Here is a 21,808-nt window from a genome sequence, read left to right on the forward strand (position 1 = left end):
GCGTAAGAGTCAGCTAGCAAGCAGTTTGTACAAGATACCCAACAGGTATCTCAAATTTAACATTACCAAAACTAAATTCCTGCTTGTTCTCCCAAAACCTGCTTCTTTGCACTGTTATCGCAACTCAGTCCATGGTGGAAAACAGAACAAACTCAGGGGTTTGATGTTAAACATGCTGAGCTTGAGGTGCCTGTAGAACACCCAGTACAGGTTTCCAATAAGAGGTTGAAGATTCTGTGTCTGGTGCTTCTGACTGAGGTCTGTGTTCAAGATTCAGGCTTGATTCCTGAGCAAAATAAGTGACAGAAGAGTATATGTAAATGGTACTGTTCAAAGATTATAACATGGTAGCAAAGAGAACCAAGGATGGGGAGGGAAGATTCTGCACAGGAGACCTGAGAAAGAGCGGCCGAAGACACGGCAGAAGAGCAGAGAACGTAAGGTGACAGAACCAAGAGGGCAGTTTCCAGGAGGCAGTGGTTAGCAGTGTGGAAGGCTGCAGAGAGGTCAAATGTTGTGAAAATTGAGAAGCAACCTTTCAATTTGGCCATTAGGCCATAGTGACATTGACACAAGCAATGTATACAGTAAAATGGAGGGAGCTGCTAAATTTCTGTAGCTGAAGAGGAATCTGGAAGGTAATAGCAATCCAAGTACAGACAGTTTTTCTAAATAGAAGGAACAAAGTAGAGGGAGAATTTATGAACAGGAGAGGGAAGGATTAAGGGAGTAAGAGTCTTGAGTCAATCTCTCTTCCCTCAAGATATAAAAACTACCTGTAGAAAGAAGGATGGCTTCTATCTTAAGACTTGAGGTCAGAAAGAATGCAAATTTAGACAGGTCTGTAGGGATAAGGGTGGGGGGGTATATATGAGTTCGTGCCTGCTGTGTGCAATACTAAACAATGATACATACACCACAACCACCACCACTACTACTAAGCACTAACGTTTATTGAGCACTTTATATGCCAGAAGAGTGTTCTTCATGGAGCTAAGCTTGCTTAACAGTATTTCTTAAATAATGGAAGCTATTCATATATTGAAAGCTTAGCGTTTTTCAAAGGTTGAGTGTGTAACATTTGGATGTGGCCTAAAAATAGCAACAGTGACTTCTATCCCAGCATATCTGAATTTTGTCTCTTCCACACTCTTGACTTACTTCTGATCCTGGGGCATGCTGAGCAGTAAAAAAAGTTGTTTTTGCATTTTGATTCATCTGCTATGACTGGCATCAATAAGAAATCTTCAGCAATAAAACAGCTCTGTCAAAAAACAACTTCAGCAGCAATTCAGGGCAAAATGTTTCCTTTGAAAAAAAAGTTTGTTGGCCCGATGCAGTGGCTCACGCCTATAATCCCAGCACTTTGGGAGGCTGAGGCAGGCGGATCACGAGGTCAGGAGATTGAGACCATTCTGGCTAACACGGTGAAACCCCATCTCTACTAAAAATACAAAAAATTAGCCTGGCCTGGTGGTGGGTGCTTGCAGTCCCAGCTACTAGGGAGGCTGAGGCAGGAGAATGGCGTGAACCCGGGAGGCGGAGCTTGCAATGAGCCGAGATTGCACCACTGCACTCCAGCGTGGGTGACAGAGCGAGACTCCGTCTCAAAAAAATAATAATAATAAAATAGAAAGTTTGTATTAGCAGACACATATTAGTAGGTATCCCCCATGATCAATGAAGTGTTGGGTTACTCTGAAAAAGTGTCCAATCTTACAGGTGTGACTTCCTCTTGAACCACAAGTTCTTGAGGGCAGGGATAGAGACTGTTCATCTTTTATTGTTTCCCAAGGTCTGGAACATAAATAGTAGTTCAAGTAGTCCAACGTATGACACACAAATAGTTCTGGGTAAACATTAGCTCAAAGTTTGCTCAAGGCATTGATGCAGATGTTTATAAAATTAAATTGTTCTTTTTACTGTACACTTGAAATGAGAAAATTATTAGAAACCACTGGGTCTCATTTTGACAAGAAAAGTCTGAAGAAATCACTGTTCACTTAGTAGATACAAAGTTGTTTTTCTGGGAAAAACACACCTGGAAAAAAAAAAAAGTGGGTCTGATATGGGAGAATTTTTTTTTTCCATATAAACAGATATACAGGGAAGTGGAACACTACTAGTATCTTAAGGATTCCTGAAAATATTTATGTTGATAAGTTTGATCAGCAAACATTTCTAAATTTGAAAATGGATAAAGCAAAAAGCACAGTGAGGTACTGAAAGAAGTCTAATACTAATGTCACACATAAGAATACATATTTAAAATTAATGAACTAAAAGGGATATAGGTAATTACTCCAGATTCCTAGGAAGAATTAAGATCCTCCTTGATCTCAGTAAAGCAATGAATAGTCATTCTGACATCTAGCTAAAAGCAGACTTATTTCCCTTCGGTCTTTAATCTTTTTGGAACTCAAGGATTTCTGCCACACTTTGATACACCAGGCCATTATAAAATTACACCTCATTTATTGACAATTTCTACTTAAAAGGAAGAATACCTAAAAGTATCTCCATATGCTATAGTAGAAATGGTATGCTTTAATTAGTCTAACAATAAAGTCCTTAAAGATTTGCATTCTTTGTTGCCTATTTTGAAAACTTGCAAAGATAAATTTTTATAAAGATCATGATTTTTTTTTTTTGGGACGGAGTCTTGCTCTGTGGTTCAGGCTGGTGTGCAGTGGTGTGATCTGGGCTCACTGCAAGTTCCGCCTCCCGGGTTCACGCCATTCTCCTGCCTCAGCCTCCCAAGTAGCTGGGACTACAGGCGCCGTCACCACACCCGGCTAATCTTTTTGTATTTTTAGTAGAGACGGGGTTTCAGGGGTTTCACCGTGTTAGCCAGGATGGTCTCGACCTCCTGACCTCGTGATCTGCCTGCCTCGGCCTCCCAAATCTGGGATTAAGATTATGTTTCTTACTAGTCCTTTCCATGAAATATAACAGCAAATAGTTTCCAAATGAGAGGAAATGAAAAGTGAATAACGAGCTGAGTTAAAACATCTTAAAACAGAATATGGCTTAATACTATCATTTATCATCAGTTGTCCTAGAATAACTTAAATTCTTCTAGCTTATTGTTGTTTTTTCGATAGTTGATTATAGTTGTGAGGCAGGATACACACACACACCCACACTATAACAAAGATTTTTGGAGACTGACAGTTAAAAAATAGTGTTGGCTGAGCACTGTGGCTCATGCCTGTAGTCCCAGAACTTTGGGAGGCTGAGGTGGGAGGATCACTTGAGGCCAGGAGCTTGACATGGCAAGACTCCATCTCCAAGTTTAAAAACAAAAATAAATTAAAAAAAGATACATTGCTATGTATGACTGTTGATATAAAAAATCTGAATACTAGACATGGCGACTCACATGGTACTTCAAGGGCTTATCAACAAAGTTGCTAGTTGTAACACTATGAATTGTTAATGATACTGTTTTGGCTTTGCTAGCAAGTGTTGTAAAGCTATATATACACATACATACATACATACACACACACACACACCTTTTAAAATAAAATGGTGATCCTGGTACTAACTATGACTTTAAATGGATTTAATTTTAATTTTAATGGCTTGAACTAGGTTCATCTGTCATAGGGATCAAAATTAGCCTCTATCCCAGCTGGGGTCAACCAGGGAGCCACTTTTCTTAACTGACAACCTACTGAACGTCAACAACTGCAGGAGACGGGACTTTACCTTCGTCTCCGGTAAACTAGTTGACACATCCCATGTTGGCAAGAGGCCTAAGTAGATGACCTTGGTCCTCTAAAATCTGGCCTGCACTCCCGGGGCACCCCTGCAACACCTATAAAGACAGCTCCAGATAGAAAAGGGTTGGGGTGGAAAAGCTAATAACGGCAGGCACCTGCCCCGCCTCGGGGCTGGGGGCTATTCCTGCGGTTTCAGCTGACTTTCGGAGCCATTCGTCTCCCAACAAAGTCGGAGGCGTTCCTGGGCTGGGTACAACAAGGGGCTCTGCCACCCTCCTGGGGGGGTGCCCAGAGGGCTTCCGGATGTACCAGGTTTATTCTTTCGGGTCACAGATAGCACAAACTAAAAGGAGGGATTACCCTTTCTGTCCAGTCGCAAGATGGCGACCGACCCTGGTGGGACTCCGAGGGGCCGCGGGCCACCTCCTCTTCCCAATGGCCCGCGCGCCGGCGGCGACGGCAAGCGGGAGGGAGGCGGAGCCGGCGAGGGAAGGAGGGGCGGAGCGCGGCGCCCTCCCGCGCGTCTTGGCCCCGCCCCACGTCCCCGCGTCCCGGCCTGGAGCCCTCGCCCGGCCGGGCGGCGCGCGCTGCCTGCCGGGATACTCGGCCCGCCCAGCCAGTCCTCCCGTCTTGCGCCGCGGCCGCGAGATCGGTGTTTCTCCCAAGATGGTGGCGCTGGGCTCGGGGTGACTACAGGAGACGACAGGGCCTTTTCCCTTCGCCAGGACCCGACACACCAGGCTTCGCTCGCTCGCGCACCCCTCTGCCGCGTAGCCATCCGCCAGCCCGGGCGCCCGCCATCTGCCGCCTACTTACGCTTCACCTCTGCCGACCCGGCGCGCTCGGCTGCGGGCGGCGGCGCCTCCTTCGGCTCCTCCTCGGAATAGCTCGCGGCCTGTAGCCCCTGGCAGGAGGGCCCCGCAGCCCCCCGGTGTGGACAGGCAGCGGCGACTGGCGACGAACGCCGGAATTTCGGCGGCTCCGGCGCCCCCTTTCCCGGCCTCGTTTTCCGGATAAGGAAGCGCGGGTCCCGCATGAGCCCCGGCGGTGGCGGCAGCGAAAGGGAACGAGGCGGTGGCGGGCGGAGGCGGCGGGCGAGGGCGACGACGACCAGTGAGGCGGCCGCCGCAGCCCAGGCGCGGGGGCGACGACAGGTCAGTGTTGCCGCGGCCTGCGCCAGGCGGCGCTGGCTCCCCTCCGTCACTCGGCCGGCCTTCGGGGCCCGCTGTGGCGAGGTCGGCATCCTCCTTCCCCGCCCCCCGCCGCCGAGGCGAGTGTTTGGGGGCGCGTGGTCCGGAGGGGCTGGTGCCAGAAGTAGGCCCCTGGTGGCCGCGGCTGCTGCAGTCTTAACTGTCAGTCCTGGCGGAGCGCCGGCGGGAGGGTTTTGTCGCCCGAGGGGACGCGAGCGGGCCCGGGGCGGGGCTGGACGTGCGAGGCGTCGAGGTTTGGGCCTCTTCGGAGAGAGGCTCGTGGAGCCAGCCGGGGCCCCAGACTGGGAAGGGCAGGCCCTTTCCTTCAAAGGGGAGCTCTTTCTCGGCGTTTTCGAGGTTTTGGGCTCTCTTGGGGAAGACATATTTAGCCGTGTGCTTGGTGGGTTGGGGTTTTGGGGGTGGATTGATGGGAAGGGAGGGCGGAGGAAGTGGTATGTCAAGCCCAAGGGTTGTGCGCACAGATTACTCATGTGTTGCCGTCCACCAGGATTTCTGAAGTTGAACGTGAGTTATTGGCTTTGCCAGAGACTGCTGTGTTATATGCAGACCTGCATGCAAGCAGTTGGCCTTTTTTTTTTTTTTCTCCCCTTTTCACTGTAGAAAATGAAAAGGATGCTTTGCTCATCTTAGTGGTAAAGGCTTTTGTTGGTAAAGGTAAAATTGAATGTACCAAATGCCTTAGTCCGTGAAATTTTAAAAATAATTTTAATACACTGGTGAAGCTTGGCAAGCTTGAAAGAGAATTTAGCGTCTAAATTTTTTTAATGACTTTTTATGGATGTGCTAAATTAGTAACAGTACAAAATCTGAGATTATTAAGAGGGTGCTGTTGCAAATGTAAACTAACAGCATATGGGGTTTGCAGTGCATAGTTAACCTCAATCATGAAGGAATATGGATATGACCCGTCATTTTGGATCATTTCACTGCCTGCAATGTTGAGAGAAGCAGCAAATTATTGCAGAGTTTTTTGGGAGACGACTTAAAGTTTAAGAAATACAACTGTTGGAAGTTACCTGTCAGAGACACAAAGATACCCAATCAGTCTTGTGGAATAAATTGGACAAGTGGGGTAAAGTGTTTGTCTTACACTTCTGATCCATAAGTACTCTTACTTAAGAGGTGATTTGGTAAATCATGTGAAATTTAGAATTTAGGAGAGATAAGAAAGTTTTGTCTTGGTATGTATAGTGGAAATAGCTTTGAAATTAGATCCTGTTTTTAAATCTAAGCTACTTACCACATTTTTAGTGAAATGAATACAATATTAATGATGTGACTGATAAGCCCTAAGGATGACCAGAAACCCTTTTAAGAAACGCTAATAGTCTGGACCAGAAATGAAAGGAAATAGCTTCAAGAAATAATTTGCAGTGTTTGTGTATTTATGATATACACAGGAGAAATGCAAGAACAGAATATGAAGGGGTACCTCATAATCTTTACAAAATTAGAATGTCAACTATGCAAGTCTTACTGTGTCAATATTTATTAACCTGCATTAGTTTGCTAAGTAGTATGCTCACCATCCTCTGGACATTGCCCCTGTCCCTGAGGAGCTTAACTTTATACAGAGATACAAAATACTGTGTTTTGATTTCCTTTCAGAGGATTTATAAGCTACTTATGTTTTTATCTGTCCTAAATTCTGCCCTTTTTTTTTCATGGCTGAAAAAATAACTTCCTAAGAAAGACACATACTAGTCACAGGTGTGGGGAAAAAGTGTTCTTATCCCACTTGTCCAGTCCATTTAACAGTATTTATTGGGTACCTACAGTGTCTTTGACATGTAACGTGTAATCAGTTGTATTTCTTAAACTTCAGATCATTTCTATTTCAATCACCTCCTTCTCCCCTCCAAAAACATTTACTGTGTAAACTGTGATAATGCACTGTTTCTCTCGGTGTCAGTCAGTGGAATGATCCAGATTTATAGGTCATAGCAAAGTTTTTCATCCCAAGCTCTTAAAATGATGTTTCCAAATGTCCATTTTCTTAAATGACTGCTAATGTTCTCCAATCATGTTACACATATTTTGTTTAGACCTATAATTCTATAGGTCTAAATGTAGAAACATTACATTATGTACATATGCAGCTGCTGAAAGAAAGTTTTCTGATTTTTAGATCAGGGTGAAGACAAACTTTTAGAAGTGATCTTGCAGTAAAATACTGGATGAAGCTTTAGGTGCTCTTTTTATGCTGGCTCAGTACAAAAGTTTTTTTTCACTGGTTTTGAGTTTTCCCCTCACTGCCAAATGTAAGGACAAAATGTAGTAACAAGACATCTTGGTATGTATAGTGGTAATGTCTTTGGATTTCGACCCTGCTTTTAATTCTGACCTTATTAATCTTGGTAAGCCACAGTTTTGTCATCTGTAAAATGGATTGGTGAGACTTCCCCAGAGTCGTGAGGCTTAGAGTATGTAAAACGCCAAACACGCAGGCGCTCAGTAGGTGCTAACCTTAGAGATCTTCCTGTCCAGTTTTTCTGAGTGGTCCGGAGGCACTTTGTGTATAATGGACAACAGCGTGTTATCCTTTATATTGTTTATTTCTTTTCTCATTAGCTATGCACTCTTTAAGGCCAGAATTCCTAGTGTTTACCAGAGAATGTGTTACTAGATGTCTTAGTCTGTTCTGGCTACTATTACAAAACACCACAGACAGGGTGGCTTATAAACAACAGAAGTTTATTTCTCACCGTTCTGGGGGCTGAGAAGTCCAAGATCAAGGTACTGACAAATTTGACTTCTTAGTGAGGGCCCTCTTCCCTTGTTCACAGACAGCTAGCTGTCTTTTCACTGTAACCTCATGTAGAGGAAGAGTAGAGGGGGCTCTATAGGGCCTCTTTTATAGAGGCATTAATTCCATTAATGAGGGCAAAGCCTCCCAAAGGCCCCACCTGTTAATACTATCACGTTGGTGGTTAGGCTTTCAACATGAATTTTGGGGGACACATTCAGACCACAGCACTAGAGCAGTCATGAATTGGTTATTGGTAAATCAGTAAATGATCAACTAACATTGATTAGGCTCCTCCTGTGGCTTCTATGAGCTGAGCTAGGTACAGGCGCCACAAAGACAAGAAAGATGTCTGTCTTTTTGAATGCTTATATTTGAGTGACTTTCTCACATTCATGTGTGTGTGTTTGTGTAAAACCCCATCACATAATGGAACTTCATTCTCCCATGCCCTTCCAATCTAAGAGCAGTTCTATGAACTCAATACCTCCTACCCACCAGCTGCTCCTCTGAAAATTTACTTTTCTACTCATTTGAAAAAGTTCAACCCTCTAGCACATGCATTATTACTTCATGCCTTGGTCCCAGCCCACCACCCCAGTATCTGGCACGTAGTGTATTAGTATTTGTGTGTGTTTGTGTGTGTGTGTGTATGTATATAGAATTTAAAATTTTTGGCCAGGTGCGGTGGCTCACGCCCATAATCCCAACACTTTGGGAGGCTGAGGTGGGCGGATCACGAGGTTAGGAAATCGAGACCATCCTAGCTAACACGGTGAAACCCCGTCTCTACTAAAAATACAAAAATTAGCCAGGTGTGGTGGCGGGCACTTGTAGTCCCAGCTACTCGGGAGGCTGAGGCAGGAGAATGGCGTAAACCCTGGAGGCAGAGTTTGCAGTGAGCCGAGATCTGGCCACTGCACTCCAGCCTGGGAGACAGAGTGAGACTCTGTCTCAAAAAAAATAAAAATTAAAAAAAAAAAAAAAAAAAGAATTTGAAACTTTTACTTCAAATACTCTAATTTGGGGCGGCATGATTATCATTCTGTCTTCTGGCAATACATTGATAGATGCTACCTGAGTAGGATTGTCTATGAGGTCAGCTGCTCCAGTCATTTTATACGTGAGGAAATTGGAGTGCAAAGCTTTAAAATGATTTTCTGAAAGACACCCAGGTGTCAGGACCAGAACTAGAACCCAAGTCTCTAGTTCAGGACTCTGCACACATTGGCACATGTTCTGTCCTACCTTTTGGGATGAATAGTTACACTTGCTTTGTGATTACTCACCCACCTTTTTGGAGCTACACGAGTGTTTTGTACACTATTAATAGAAGGCAGTCTTCGCAAAATGCCATCTACAGATCTGTTATTTCTTCTAATAAAGGAAATGATGTAAAATCACCTTAAATAGAAATAGTGTTAATTCTAGAAACATACTCCATAGTCCAAACATGAAATGTTTGGAATACTTAAAGATGCTATATACATAAGTCCTTTTTAGAAAGATAATATTAAAAATTTATGTTTTATAGAGATGAGGGTCTCACTGTGTTGCCCAGGCTGGTCTTGAACTCCTAGGCTTTTACCTCAGCTTCACAGTGTGTTGGGATTATAGGCATGAGTCACAACACCTGACCAAGTTTCTTTTTTTTTTTTTTTAATGAAATGACTTATTAATACACAGCTTCTTTGCCAGCTTTTGTTTTCATTTGCTCTCAAAAATGTTGGTTAGTGCTTTGATCTGAGTTATCTGTAACAGGTAAATGCCATTATGGATAATAATTCAAAAAGAAGCTTACTAATTATTAGGCCTATCTGAGAGTGAAATAAAGTTAGCATTTTCTTTTTTTTTTTTTTTTTTTTTTTTTTGAGATGGAGTCTCGCTGTTTTGCCGGGGCTGGAGTGCAGTGGCCGGATCTCAGCTCACTGCAAGCTCTGCCTCCCGGGTTCACACCATTCTCCTGCCTCAGCCTCCCGAGTAGCTGGGACTACAGGTGCCCGCCACCTTGCCCGGCTAGTTTTTTGTATTTTTTAGTAGAGACGGGGTTTCACCGTGTTAGCCAGGATGGTCTCGATCTCCTGACCTCGTGATCCACCCGTCTCGGCCTCCCAAAGCATTTTCTTTTTGTTTAATTTTATTGATTTGTTTAGAGACAGGGTCTTGCTCTGTTGCCCAAGTTGGAGTGCAGTGGTGCTATCATAACTCATTGCAGTCTCAGGCCTGAGTGATCCTCCCATCTCACCCTCCTGAGTAGGTGAGATTAGCATATGCCACCATGCCTGGCTAATTTTTTTGTTTTTTGTGGAGATGGGGTCTTGCCATGTTCAAGTTGGTTTCAAACTCCTGTCCTCAAGCCCCTTGGCCTCCCAAAGTGCTAGGATTAAAGGTGTGAGCTACCATGCCCAGCTGAGCATTTTAAAAAAGTACTGGTCTTTGTACATGAGTTGTTACTATTTGATTCTAAGCCTTATGACTGATATCCCTAAAATTATTTATAAAATTTTAAGCATGTCAGAGTCATTGAAATGGAGGAAGAGATTGGTCTTGAGGTTGTTTTAACTATAGCTTCCTAATGGTCATGAGCAGGTTATTTAGCTTTTGAAGCGTTTGTTCCTTCTTCTGTCAAATGAAGGTGATAGTTGCTTTGTTTTAAAAGAGTATGCTTTTCAAATGTGATCATTCTTGAAAATGTAGATTAAGAAGCTTTTTAGAGGCCAAGCACGGTGGCTTACACCTGTCATCCCAGCACTTTGGGAAGCCGAGGCAGGCGGATCACGAGGTCAGGAGATCTAGATCATCCTGGCCAACATGGTGAAATCCCATCTCTACTAAAATACACACACACACAAATTAGTGGGTCGTGGTGGCGCATGCCTGTAGTCCCAGCTACTCAGGAGGCTGAGGGAGGGGAAACGCTTGAACCCAGGAGGCGGAGGTTGCAGTGAGCCAAGATCATACCCACTGCCTGGTGACAGAACGAGACTCCCTCTCAAAAAAAAAAAAAAAAAAAAAAAAAAAAACTTTTTAGAAACATTGTATTGGGAAATTTTTAGTGTGTGAATTCATTCTGAATATGTGAACTGAATTTGACATGGACAATAGATCTAAATAGTTTGTGGTACGTTATTCAGTGTATTAATCAAAAGTCAAATCTCTTGTAATTTGCTGTATCAGACCTGTTGTGTTAATCTGATCTATGGCAAGTGAATCATAAGATTGACCTGAAAGGAAAAGATTTTTAGGGGACATAGAATCATATTGGATAAGATTATTCCTATAGTTCATTTTCAGGAAATCTGAACAGGAATCTCGTGTAAGGAATCACATGATTATAGAAGACAGTCTGATGTAAGACTTTATTTATTAAGGTCTGCATCTGTGCTTCAAGTAAGAGCATAGAGGTAGTATATGAGCCCTGAACACTCATACAGGTAGGATAAAATTTTTCTTAAAGCTGTTGGCTGGATAGTGTAGAGTCTAAAGCTGTGACTCTTTAACAGTTCATTGTGTTCCAGAAGTTCGTCTGTACCCCTCAGGATCAGTTGAGGTTAGTCTAGCACAGACTTTAGTTATAAAAACCAAACATGAGAAATTTTTTGACCTATCTCTTCATAGCATGCAGGCTTGGTAGCTCTTTTCTAGTTCTGGATGTGTGCCTGTTGTATATACTCTCAGCAATTCAGGATGTTCCTTTTCATATTTAAGACAAGCACTCGTGCACACAAATTACACAGCTGTGGGCTGAATGAAGATGCTACCATTGCTGTACTTCTACACAGATTCTTTTCCTGTAATGACTTCTGTCTCATATCAGAAGGGATGGCTTCTCCATTTCAAGCTTCTGTTCATAGTTTGTCTTAGAATTGCCTTTGTGTACTGTAGCCAACACCCCAACTCATATATTTTTATAATCTCTGTGATGCAGAATAAATTCTGAATCTTTCCACCTCCAAATTAAATATACAAATACTGAAAATAAAATACCATGTATTCACTATGGACATATGTCACATTTTGTCACTTTCTTGCACTCTTGTTCCCTCTCTAAAGCTCGTTCGTGTTAAACTCATGTTCTTTATTCTCTTCTCAGATGATTCCTTTAGCACTGCACGTAACAGTACAGGAATTTCTTCCTTTCGTACTTCCAACAAATACTTTTCTGTCTCTTAACAGATGTGAATCATAATGCTGTTCTTTAGAAAGCAAAGGATGAAGTGCACAGCAGTGTTTTCTATATAAAGCTAATGGGTCATAAGGGGAAATAGGGGTTATTTCCAGCTTGTTTATTGTCTTAATACATTTTTCCTCAGAATTCTATTTATTGTGCCTCTGTGGTTATATGCACCAATATTAATAACCTTACAATGTGCCATAAATAAGGATATTTATATTATCTTTGTTAAATATTTTAAGTTTTTGTTTTGGGAATGGAAAAAATCTTTTGTGCACCTATTGTATGTGATATGAAATCTTATTTCACACAACGATTAATTGGGTAACGTTTTTCTTTCCTAGTTTTCTGAAGTCAGCGGTCATGTTGTGTGTTGGTGATTGAAAATATGCTCTTTAGGCTGGGCGCTTTGGCTCACGCCTGTGATCCCAGCACTTTGGGAGGCCAAGGCGTGCCAATCACCTGAGGTCGGGAGTTCGAGACCAGCCTGGCCAACATGGTGAAACCCTGTCTCTCCTAAAAATACAAAAATTAGCTAGGCGTGGTGGCATACATCTGTAATCCCAGCTACTCGGGAGGCTGAGGCACGAGAATCGCTTGAACCTGAGAGGCAGAGGTTACAGTGAGCCGAGATCATGCCATTGCACTCCAGCCTGGGCAGGCGAGACTTCATCTCAAAAAAGAAAAGAAAATATGCTATTTAAGATCATCCAAATTCAGTTTCTAAGAAGTATAAAGTTTTCCTAATTACTTAAGCTACTTCATTCTCATTCCCTTTTTTAACACATTTTGCCATCTCTGTAACATGTTGAACATGTTTAAAGAACAGAGTGGGAGAATAGGAAGTTACGTGAATAAAGTTTGGTGACTAAGGTAGAAATACATCCTGCTTAACAGAATGGGAATATTTCTGAAAAGCTGACTATAGTATCGAAGAACACTTAAGTGTAGTGTATTAGAAGAACTGAGCTAATTTTGATCTTTTGTACACATAAAGCAAAATTTATGCATTTCAAATCATGTATATTTCTTTAAATGTATTTCTCGGTGTACTATATTTCAAATATTGTAAAAATGAAAAGATCTTGTGGTCTTATTTAACTCAGTATGGGATAAGTCCTCCCCACCTTCCCATTCTTATTTCCTCTTTTAGGCTGAATGAAAGGTGGGGGAGTGAATTTAAAAATAGATGGATCTCAACTGGAGAATAGGTTAGTCACGTCTCAACTGATGTTAAATAATTTCTTAAATCCTGGATTGAAGATTATAAGAGAACAGTAAATGTTTGCTCTCAGTTCATTTTTTTATTTGTTTTGTTTTTTCATGTACAGTTTTAGGCATTTGTAACTGCTGGAGGAATGAAGTACTTTCTACTTCTTCCAGGCCTGCTTTTAGATATCTGCTGTGGGGACAGTCCTCTACACTCAGAACTTAAAGTAATTTTAAATAGTGATAGGCAGAACTAGGGGTCAGTTTTACTGCCTATGCCTGTGCTAAATTTGACATGGCATTCCTAGGAGGGGAGGGGGAGTGAGGGCGGTGCACACGTTGTCCATATTGCTAGTCAGTGCCAGATTTCTGTCTTAAATGGTCAAGCTCTAATTCTCCAAAGTGCTGTTCCAGATAACCTAGTATCTGTCCAAAATTGCCCTGCTACAAGAGTATATATATTATATTATATATGTATTTTATATGTGTGTATGTGTATTATATGCATAATATATATATACATGTATTTATTTTATTTTTTCCTGAGATGGAGTCTCATGCTGTCACCCAGGCTGGAGTGCAGTGGTGCGATCTCGTCTCACTGCAGCCTCCGCCTCCTGGGTTCAAGCGATTCTCCTGCCTCAGCCTCCTGAGTAGCAGGGACTACAGGCGTGTGCCACCATGCCCAGCTAATTTTTGTATTTTTAGTAGATAGAGGGTTTTACCATGTTGGCCAGGCTGGTTTCAAATTCCTAACATCACGTGATCCTGCCCGCCTCGACCTCTGAAAGTACTGGGATTAAAGGCATGAGCCACCACCCCAACCCTATTACATTCTTACTAAAAAGTTTGATGGTTTTGTTTTGTTTGGTTTGGTTTGTAGAGATGAAGTTTCACTCTACTACCCAGCCTGGTCTTGACTCCTGGGCTCAAGGGATCCTCCTGCCTTGGCCTCCCAAAGTGCTAGAATTATAGACATGAACCACTGCATACAGCCTGTATCATATTTTTATTCTGACATCTTTTCTAATTTTTTTTTAGTGAAGTAGGGAGGTTTATATTAGATGATCTTCCAAGGTAAATATCAGCTTGGACATTATATGCTAATATGTCTTTTGTTTTTAAAATAAGTGTATATGTTTTAATTGTAAAGTTTTTAAAACATCCAGAAAACAACATAGCAAATGCCCATTTATCCACCAGCTATAAATGTAAATTATGTCCATTTTTATCTCTTGGGGGAAAGGATGCAGTTACATAATCACTTTTAACAACCCCAACTGTTCAAGTCCTGTTACCCCTCTCTACACAAAGTAACAACTGTCTTGAGATTCTTAAGTGTATTTCACATCCTTGTTTTATACTTTTACTATACATGTGTACATGTATCTATAAGTGATATGTGGTGTTGGTTTTTGTATTGAATTTTTACAGATATGTATAGCACTGTCTTTGAATAGCTTGATTTTGTTAAACTCAGTATCAACTTTTTGAGGTGTATATGTTGATGCATGTAGATGTAGTTTATTCACTTTCACTGTTATCTGGCACTTCATTTTATGCATAGATAAAATGTATGTATCCCACTATTGATGGATATTTTGAGTTATTTTCTTTTTGCTATTATAAATAATGCTGCAGTGTTTATTTTTACATGAGTGTATGTGCAGGTGTTTTGGGAAGAACCGTAGAAGTGAAATTGCTGGTTACTAGGTATTGGTAAATTCTTTTATTAAATGGATATGCCAGTGTATAGTTTGTCAGCATTATGTGGGCATTTCTAGCATCCTCACCTTATACTGTTTATCGAATTCTGAGTTGCATTTATCTCAAATGAAATGAGGTAATTTATTTATTCCTGTATTTGATAGTTCTGTGAGAACAGTAAATGTTTATCGTCTATCATTCTTTTTTTCATGCCCACATTCAGTTATTTGTAAGTGCTGAATAAGTATTCGTCTACAGATTGATAAGGATCAGTTCCTTTTTCCCCCAACTAGAAATGTTACTCCAGTTGATAATAACAGCTCAAAAGGAAATGTAAGGCAGAAGTGAGAGAATTACTTGAGGCCACAAATTGGAGACCAGCCTGGGCAACGAAGTGAGACCTTATCCCTATGAAAAATAAAATTAGCCCAGCTCGGGAGCCTGAGGTGGGGGGTGGGGATTGCTTGAACCCTGGAGTTCCAGGCTGCAGTGAACTAGTATCACGCCGCTGCACTCCAGCCTCAGTGACAGAGACCCTGTCCCTTAAAAAAAAAAAAAATTATAACCAGGCTAGGCCACATTGAAGTATTTTGTAAGACATTAATAGAAGACTAAAAGTTCTCGTATGTTTACTATTTATGTTAAGTACGTATGGTTTTTAGAACAACAGTTTTCTATCAAGTGTGGTCTAGTTCACTTAGAATTAGATGGGGTCGATTTTTTGAAAAGCATTTTGAAGTTAAATTAGAAGCTAATGTTTTTTTGTTACTAAATCAGATTTCGTTTTATGAGTTTATATGCTACATTTATTTGATAGGCAGATGAATGTAACAGATTAAACTTGAAATTATGTAGCTATGATTCCTTCAAGGAAAAGCCTACCTACCTTTAGTTCTTTTAGTATATTGCATTATAAGTCTTTTGTGTGTGCATATATAGCAGGCATAAATTGGCATAATTCTAGGTTTAATTTTAGGCTAGGCACTATGGAAGTTTGAACTCTAATTATAGTGTAAAAATAACCCAGAGGAGAATTTCAGAATAATAAATCATTGGGACTATATGGTGCAGATGTCTCTTTTCATATTGTAGAATTGTTGACCAGTAGGAATGTTTTATGATTAAAAGCCAGGAAATTAAAGTAATTCTGATGATTTGGTATTTCTAAAGATTTTCATAGATGACAGTTGAGAACTACTCTAAGATGAGATTCTTCCGTTGCTGGTAAGTCATGTAATAAAACACTTAAGTAAATGTATTTTAATGGGGAATAACATTTTAATATTGGCACATCGTGAGTCTACCTTCTGTAATTAGTAGGTAAATAAGAAATAAGCATGCCTTAATTAAAAAAAAAAAATTTAAAGAACGCAAGGGAGGGGAGAGCCAAGGTGCACATTAGAAGGAGGTTATAGTACTCTTCCAGTGCACAGTGGATGTGTTGTGATACCACAGTTCTATGTATGTATGACTGTAATAGCCCAGATTTACCAGCATGGGCTCAGTTTTAAATATTGGGTTAGTCCCATAAATCAAAACAAGTTCCTAGGAATTCTAATGTTTTTACATTTCCAGAAGAGAGTCTCTTGTATTTTGTGGTTGTTGCCCCACCATCCCTCAAATACTGGTGTGTAGAATCTATTTTTGAGAATGAGGAAATATAGAAAAGAAAAATAAAAAGCTATTTTTTTTTAAGTATAAGAAGAAATGAAATGTTTCTCTTCCCTTCATAGCCAGTTCTAAAACTTAACAGTTGTTAAATGTGTTTAAATGTAGGGGGAAAGAAATGCTTGGAAGGAAATTACCAATCAAATATAAAATGTAAGATAGCTGTAAGGGTACTAATATACATACAGCTTTTTTCCTTTTGGGGAGGCGGTGTTTTAAAAAAAAATCATACCAAACATATTCTCTGACTTTCAAAACTATTAATAGCTTTATTGAGATAATTCACATACTATGAAATTCACCCTTTTAAAGTTTTTAGTATATTCACAGTTGTGCAGCCATCACCACTATCGAATTTTAGAACATTTTCATCATCCCCAAAAGAAATCCTAACCTGTTAGCAGCCATTCCCCATTCTTCCCTTTCCTGGCCCCTGGCAACAACTAATCTGCTTTGTCTCTATGAATTTATTTATTCTGGACATTTCATATAAATGGGAATCATACACTATGTGTCCTTTTGTGTGCAGGTTCTTTTATTTACCATGATATTTTCAAGGTATATTCATGTTGTGACATGAATACTGTTGCAAAGAACATTTATCTGCAAGATTTTGTGTGAACATATATATTCCGTTCTCTTGGCTATATATCTAGGAGTGAAACTGCTGGATTCCTAGGGTAACTCTGTGTTTAACATGTTGAGGAGTTGCCAAACTCTTTTCCAAAGTGGCTGCCCTCATTTTGCAGTTGCACCAGCAGTATATGAGGGTTCTGATTTCTCTACTTTCTTTTAACCCACCTGTCCTTTTTATTTTAGCCATTCTTGTGTGTGTAGGATCTTTGTGGCTTTCATGTCCGTTTCCTTGACAGCTTGCGGTGATGAACATCATTGCATATGCCGATTGGCCATCTTCGAAGAACTATTTCTTTTGCCATTTTAAACTTTTGTTATTGTTGGCTTGTACGAGTTTTTGAAATATATTCTGTGTACAAGTCCCTCATCAGATATGTGATTTTCAAATAGTTTCCCCCATTTTATGGATTGTCTTTTCATTTTCCTTTGAAGCACACAGTTTTTAATTTTGGTGAAGTCCATTTTTTTCTTTTGTTGCTTGTTCTTTTGGTGGTGGTATCTAAGAAACCATTGCCTAATCCAAGATCGTAAAGATTTATACCTCTTCTCGTCTAAGAGTTTTACGGTTGTATCTCTTATATTTAGAACTATTATCTGTTCTGAGTTAACTTTTACGTAAGGTGTGAGGGGGAGATCCAATTGTATTCTTTCACAAGTGGCAATTCAGTTGTCCCAGCACCATTTGTTGAAAAGTCTATTCTTTCCGCATTGAATTATCTTGGCGTCATTGTGAAAATTTAATTGACAAAATCTAATAATTTATTTCTGGACTCTGAGTTATATAGTCCATTGACATGTATGTCTGTTTTTTTGGTAACACACACTCTTGATTACTGTAGCTTTGTAGTAAGTCTTGAAATCAGGAAATGTGAGTATTCTAACTTACTCTTTTTCAAAATTGTTTTGGGTCTCTGGGTTTCTCAAATTTCCATAGAATTTTAGGGTTAGCTTGCAAGAAATGAAACTGGGATTTTGATAGGACCTGGATTTGTGTTGAATCTGTAGGTCTATTTGGGAAGTTTTGCTACCTTAATACTGTCTTCTCGTTCATGAGCATGGGATATCTTTCCAGTTATTAAGGTGTTCTTTAATTTCTTTCATGTTTTGTAGTTTTCAGTATACAGGTCTTGTACTTCTTTTATTACTTTAAAAATTTGTTTCTAAGAATGTTATGTTTTGATGGTATTGCAAATTGAATTTTTAAAAATTTCATGTTAATTCCTTGTGTACAGATTTTTGTGTACTAAAACTTGTGTTTCATGTAACTTATTTTTTTTCTCTTAACTGTGTTATAAGAATCTTTCAAATGGTTGGCTACATACACATCCATCTGATTGACTTAGTAAACATTTCTTGAATTCCTACTGTGTAGTGGGCATTTTTTTCTAGGCGCTGGTGGAGACAGCAGTGTATAAAACCCACTCAATCCTTTGCTTTCATGGTACTTTAATGCTAAAAAGAGAGATCATAAAGATAGTTAAAATATATGTTACATAGTGCTAAGGAGAAAAAACAAATAAGGGAAGTGTTTGTAGGTGAAAGGGTGATGGGAAATTTTAGATAGGGTAGGTAGAGAAAACTTCACTGAAATGGTAACTTGGGTGAAGAACTGAAGGAGAGGAGAGTGCTAGTCATGTGGATATTTGGGGGAAGAGCATTTCAGCCAAAGGGTGTAGTGAATAGGGAAACCCCAAAGTGAGAGTGCCTGATGTGTTGGAAGAACTCGAGGTGTGGCCAGTGTAACTTTAGAAAAGTAAATGATGGGAAATAAAGAGACAGATAATGGAGGGTACAGATATTTTGATCATAATAAGGTGTTTGATTTTTACCATTAAGTGAGATGGGAAGCTCTTGGAAGTCTTTGAGCAGAGTAGTGAAAAAGTATGACTTATGTTTAGCAAGATCACTCTCATTGCTGTGTTGAGTGTAGACTGAAAAGGGGGACAAGGGCAGAAACAGACCAATTGGTAGACCATTAGTACAGATTAAGAGATGACTGAAACAGAGTGGTCAAAGTGAGGGTGATGAGAAGTGGTTGAATTCTTGATATATGTTGAAATAGAGTCCATAGGATGTAGTAGACCAGATGAAAGTGGGAAATAAAGGGAGAAGTAAAAGATAATGCCAAAGTTTTTTGACCAGAGCAGCAGAGAGAATGGAGTTGAATAATTCTTATAAATTATTGCATTAAATCTGTGCATCTTGTCACATGCCCACTTAACTACAGGTAATTTTACCATATAAGCTTTTGGGGGGAAAAGAAGAAAAACAAAAAAGATAGGAAGGAAAAGCATGTTTTAAAATGTAATAAATTAGGCCTTAATGAAAAATTGTCCTTGAGAAACCTGAGATGGAATACTCGAAAGCTGATGTGTTCTCTCAGTCTTTAGAACTGAACTAGGAGTTAACTCTTGAGAGTTCATGATAGGTTATGAAACCCTTTGCCTGTTGTGGAAATTAGGTTGTTTTCAATATTTGCTTTTGCAAATGATGATACCTGTTATTTTTTCTGTAAGGTAGATTTCTACAAATAAGATATTTTAGACCGTGTCAATCTAAAAATTTGATAGATTCTGCCAGTTACCTTTTAAAAAATAATTTTAGCAAGTTTCATTCCTTAGAATATATTAGGGACTGCTCGTTTACCTTGTTTTGATTTATGTATATATAAAATCTGTTTAAATCTTCATAAATAGCTTGGGCAATTGTCTGGTTTTTTGGTCCATTTCTATTGTGTTGTTTTTTAAATTTGTAAGCATTCTTTATTTATCATTTAATTCTTTATTATATTTTGCAAATATTATCTCATTACTTACCTTTAATTTTATAGTATCTAGTCATGTGAAATTTTAAAGTTTTTATGTAGGCAGATCTGTCCATCTTTTATAGCTTCTGGGTTTCAGCATGCTAACAAAGATGATATAAATATGATCTCATATACATATTACAAAAACTTTTTAGAGATAGGCTGTCACTCTGTCACCCAGGCTGGAGCAACCATAGCTCCCTGCAACCTCAAACTCTTGGGCTCAAGTGATCCTCCTGCCTCAGCTTCCCCAGTAGCTAAGATTACAGGCATGTGCCACTACAGCTAGTCGGGTTTTTTTGGTTTGTTAGTTTGTTTTTTTGTAGAAAACGTATCTCACTGTGTTGCCCAGACTGGTCTTGAACTTCTGGCCTCAAGCTATCCTCCCACATCAGCCTCCCAAAGTGCTGGGATTACAAGCATGAGCTACTATACCTGGCCAATCTCTTGTATTTTCCTCTGATACTTTTATGATTTCATTGACTTTATAAAGTTAGATCTGAACATTCAGCATATTTTTGGATATGGTATGATATGGTTTAGATCTGGATTACATTTGTCATATGGTTTGGGAATTGTATCTACCTTTTATTTTCTTCCACTCGGGTAGCTGACTGTCTTGTAAGGCATCCTGTCTCCACTGAAAATGCCGCCTTCTTCTGTATTAAGTTCTCACAAACTTTGAAAAACATCAAGTTTATTGAGGTATAATTGATACATAGTGAAATGCACCCATTTTAACTCTACAGTTTTATTGATTTTGATAAATATATACACTATCACTGCTACTACAGTCAAACTTTAGAACAATTGAATTACCTCCAAAAAGTTCCTTCCTGTCTGTAGTCATTTCTCTCTCTTGGCCCCAGGCAACCACTGATCTGTTTATTAGTTTTGCCTACTCTAGAATTACATATCCATGGAATCAAGTAACATATACTCTTCCATGTCTGGTTTCTTTCACTTGGCATGTTTTTGAGATTCATCCAATTTGTGTTTATCACAGATTTTTTGTTCGTTTGTTTTGTATTTTTAAATACAATATGAGTATACCACAGTTTGTTCATTCATTTTCTGGTGAACATTTAGATTGTTTTCAGTTTAGGCTGTTGTGAATAAAGGTACTGTTTTGTGTGCATGTCTTTGTGTGAACATATGTTTTCATTTTTCTAGGGTAAATACCTTAAATTGGAATTACTGGGTCACATGGTAAGTTTATGTTTAAATGTATAAGGAACTGCCAAACTGTTTTCCAGATGATTATACTACTTTACATTCCCATCAGCAGTGTATGAGAGTTCCAGTTCTCCAAATGTCAGCATTTGATGTTCTCAGTCTTTAATTGCACACATTCTGAGAGGTGTGTAATGGTATCCCATTGCAGTGTTTTTTGTTTTTTTTTTTAATGGTAGTAAAATACACATATCAAATTTACCATTTTAACTGTTTCTAAGTGTACAGTTCAGTGACATAAAGTACATTCACATTATTGTGCAACCACCACCACTGTCCATCTCTGAAACTTTTTCATCCTCTCAGTCTGAAACTCTATCCATTAAACAGTAACTCTTCATTGCCTACTCTCGCCATCCACCCGTAATCACTGTTCTACTTTTTATGTGAATTTGACTCTTCCAGGTACTTCATTTAAGTAGAATCATATGATTTTTGTCCTTTTGTGTCTGGCACATTTCGTTTAATAGTAATAATGTCCTTGTGTTAGGCCATTCTTGCGTTGCCTTAAAGGAATATCTGAGACTGGGTAATTTAAAAAGAAAAGAAGTTTATTTGGCTCCTGGTGCTGCAGGCTGTACAAGCATGGCACCACCATCTGCTCAGCTTCTGGGGAGCCCTCATGGTGAGTTCACTCATGGTGGAAGGCAGAGGAGGAGCAGCCATGTCATATGGCGAGAGCAGGAGCAA

General features: G+C 39.9%; 1 protein-coding gene across 7 annotated transcripts in view; it reads left to right on the forward strand.

The window, feature by feature from the left end:
* Positions 1 to 4,319: 4,319 nt before the first annotated feature.
* UBE3A (ubiquitin protein ligase E3A) overlaps positions 4,320 to 21,808 on the forward strand; it is a 103,288-nt gene continuing 85,799 nt past the window's right edge. For 5 of the 7 annotated variants that reach the window (XM_030930311.1, XM_030930313.1, XM_010356072.2 and 2 more), the window contains exon 1: positions 4,347 to 4,882. The gene's annotated coding sequence lies outside the window, so the exon portion shown is untranslated. Of the gene's footprint in view, positions 4,883 to 21,808 lie in introns of all 7 variants that reach the window. The other 2 variants (XM_010356044.2, XM_010356060.2) reach the window with 2 other exon arrangements.

The sequence above is a fragment of the Rhinopithecus roxellana genome, chromosome 5, assembly GCF_007565055.1.
Source record: "Rhinopithecus roxellana isolate Shanxi Qingling chromosome 5, ASM756505v1, whole genome shotgun sequence".
Taxonomy (NCBI): domain Eukaryota; kingdom Metazoa; phylum Chordata; class Mammalia; order Primates; family Cercopithecidae; genus Rhinopithecus; species Rhinopithecus roxellana.